General features: G+C 40.9%; 1 long non-coding RNA gene across 1 annotated transcript in view; it reads left to right on the top strand.

The window, feature by feature from the left end:
- The window catches only part of LOC113480813, a 5,695-nt gene extending 3,078 nt beyond the window's left edge, over window positions 1-2,617 (top strand). The window contains exon 2 of the long non-coding RNA XR_003398538.1: window positions 2,406-2,617. This is a non-coding gene — a long non-coding RNA (uncharacterized LOC113480813). The remainder of the gene's footprint in view (window positions 1-2,405) is intronic.
- Window positions 2,618-2,897: the final 280 nt, after the last annotated feature.

Here is a 2,897-nt window from a genome sequence, read left to right on the forward strand (position 1 = left end):
CCCCCCCGCTTTGTTTCTGGAATTTGTTTCGCTTTTAAAGCACCAGCACAAACAAACAAACACACAAAAATGACTGGCAACAAGTTAAATCCCATTTGTGTCCCTCCCACCGAGCACGGACGGTGCCTCGCTAAAGCCTGGGGTTTTGCCGCGACAATAATTTGACCAAGAAAGAGGAGCGGCTGCGGACAGACTTTCCGTGCACTGACAATGCGGAGAGGAAAAACATTGAAAGAGAGTCCTCCCGGGACGCATCTCCTTTGTGTCTTTTCTCCTCTCCACCTTTTAGATGGAATGCTCGCATAGGCTTGCACACGCACAGACAGGGGTTATGTTTCCTAGGAAATTTTTAGAGAACAGTGTTCATTATAATCGAGCTATAAACTCCACCTAAATAATGAAATCATGCCGTAGCTCCGGAAACTCACACAAATAAATAATTTCCATTTGCCTACTAGCAGAATACTATTAGAGGATGTCATTACACTTTATTTTCACACTCATTTTAAAACATCAAGGAAAGGGTAAAGAAAAGGCTCACAAGTCTTTATACACGTCGGAATTAATAAAAAAGATATCCGTTTAGGGGTAGAACACGTTCTTTTTTCCTTCCAAGGCGACTACAAGCTAATTTCTGTGGTTATATCAAACTGTGAATCCACAAAAGCAAGAAGCGTGTTCTCACTGAGGGTCGGGATCGGGCCCTGCTCAGGCTTCGCTGGCAGGCTCTCGCAGGGAGCCACCTGCATTTCCGCGCCTTCCCTTATTTTGTCCTTACAGAATCGCAGAATAAACATTCGTGTGGTACGCGTACCTAAGAGATACCTTTTCACGCAACCGCACGGTTTGCAAACGGTGGTTTAACTTTATCTGCTGTGGTGGGCACGTGTTTTGTCATATGAAATTAACTTGTGAAAGCCTTTGTATCATTTTTTGATTTGTGTTTGGCGACAAGGCAGCTCGTATATCATCGCGTTGATGGTTGATACAATTGCTAAATTAAAGGCATGTTTTCGGCTTTGAAAAACAACAACAAAAAACTAACCCTCTGTGAGCTCATCCTCAGCAAAACAACCCGAGGAGCAGTATAAGAACGCAGCGCAATATTTTCCACGCGTGTGCGGTACCTCCACACGCTCCTGTATCGTTCTGCCTCTCCATTGTCTGTGCCTAAAGATAGCCAAGTCATTCCAGGGCTTCTTACTTACAATCGCCACATAAAAGAATAGACGGACGGTATACGGATAGTCGCTCTAATTGCTTGGAGGAGTGTTCCGTGTCTTTACGTGTCCTCCGGTGGTAAATATTAGCAACTGAACTGCTTGTCTTGGCGTGCTTCTATGTTTGAGCCCCAAGAAGCGCACCAAATCATCGCAATAAAGTGATCAAACCTTCCTATGCACGTCGCGGTTTTGTTTTCTCTGCTTATGTTCTGCTTCTCCTCTCAAAGGAGGACACCGCGCTGAGCCAAGTGTTCTGGATGAGGCGCTCCTCCGGCCTTTCGTATGTGAAGTCTAAAGCTTTCAGTATGCTAGGGCTGAAATTATGATTTTCCACATTTCAAAAGGGACGAGGCTCTATTTATAAATGTTACAGAAGGTTTCGTTACTTCAGGAACAACAAAACAGGAATAGAGCTGCAATTTTCAAGAAAATAGGATTTCAAAATATAGAAATAAAAAAAGTAGCGGAGACGATGTATAATTCAATCAAATTACAGAAAATTGCTTTAAAATTCAGAACAGTAGCGATCCATTATGTCTCTGTTTTATTAGTGACAAGTACAATTACTCTAAAATAAAGAACACTGGTGAATATATAATTGGCTGTAATCATGTTAGTGTTTGAATAAAAATGACGGGGACATTTAACACTTTGACAACAAAATGTTCAGAAACAACTTATTTATTCAAACAGTTTTTATTTGCATCCACGTGAAGGAGAAACACACTTTTGCTTACCATAAATCAAGGTTTTTTTTCATTTTCAATAAATACATAACTAAAAAAATTATTAAATTTTTTTTTTTTTTTAATTATCTAAGCCTTAATAAAGTCTCCTGAGTACGACTGTATTATTATTGAATACTCAGTACCCAAAGGACGCCATCTACAGGAAAAGGTCTTTAGACTTAACACAAATCTAATCACTGTTGATTTAAAAAAAAAAAGAAAGAAAGAAAATCAGAGTTAATATTCCTCTATAAACCCGGCTCCGATTTTACCCACAACACCGATCACAATATTTGCTTTGTAATTGCTTCTTGCGATTCAGTTTGTTATAATTTGACACGATCTAGGAATCTGTTACGAGAGGCCTTTTCTCTAGATAACGGCGTTTAAAAAAATACATTGAACTCCACGAAGAAGCACTTTTTCTCCTTATAAAGTGACTTTTTTCTCTCAGGATGAACTTGATCGTCCCTGGAAATGCAGAACAACCCAGGAGATCTCCCTCTTCAAAGCGAGCGGGTGGAAGATGCTTGCAAAAGAGCCCTGAAAACAGAACAACTTGATTGAAGGCAGTTTGTGCGACAATTGTGTCATGGAATACCTGACATTTCTTTATCTTTATCTTATTTCCTTTTGGATAATGCCAATAAATACTAGCTATGCCAAGCATACTCTCACCTGTTCTTGCAATACATCCTTTGCCCCACAGCTTGGTACTTAAAGGTGCCAGTTAGCCGTGTTGCTCCTTTCTGAGCCCTTGCTGGGAAACCCGTCGAAGTAGAAAGAATGCCCCTTAATATTTTGATCCTACAAATACAGACCCGCGGAGATGGCATTATGCCCTCCGTGATGTGACTCCAACACCCCAGATCAAACTACAGAAAATATGAGGAGAGCCAGCGGAAACTTTCAGGATTCCTCTTTCTGCGAGCTGCCTTTCCCCCCC

Source organism: Athene cunicularia (assembly GCF_003259725.1).
Source record: "Athene cunicularia isolate RWA chromosome 5 unlocalized genomic scaffold, athCun1 chr5_part1, whole genome shotgun sequence".
NCBI classification, from domain to species: domain Eukaryota; kingdom Metazoa; phylum Chordata; class Aves; order Strigiformes; family Strigidae; genus Athene; species Athene cunicularia.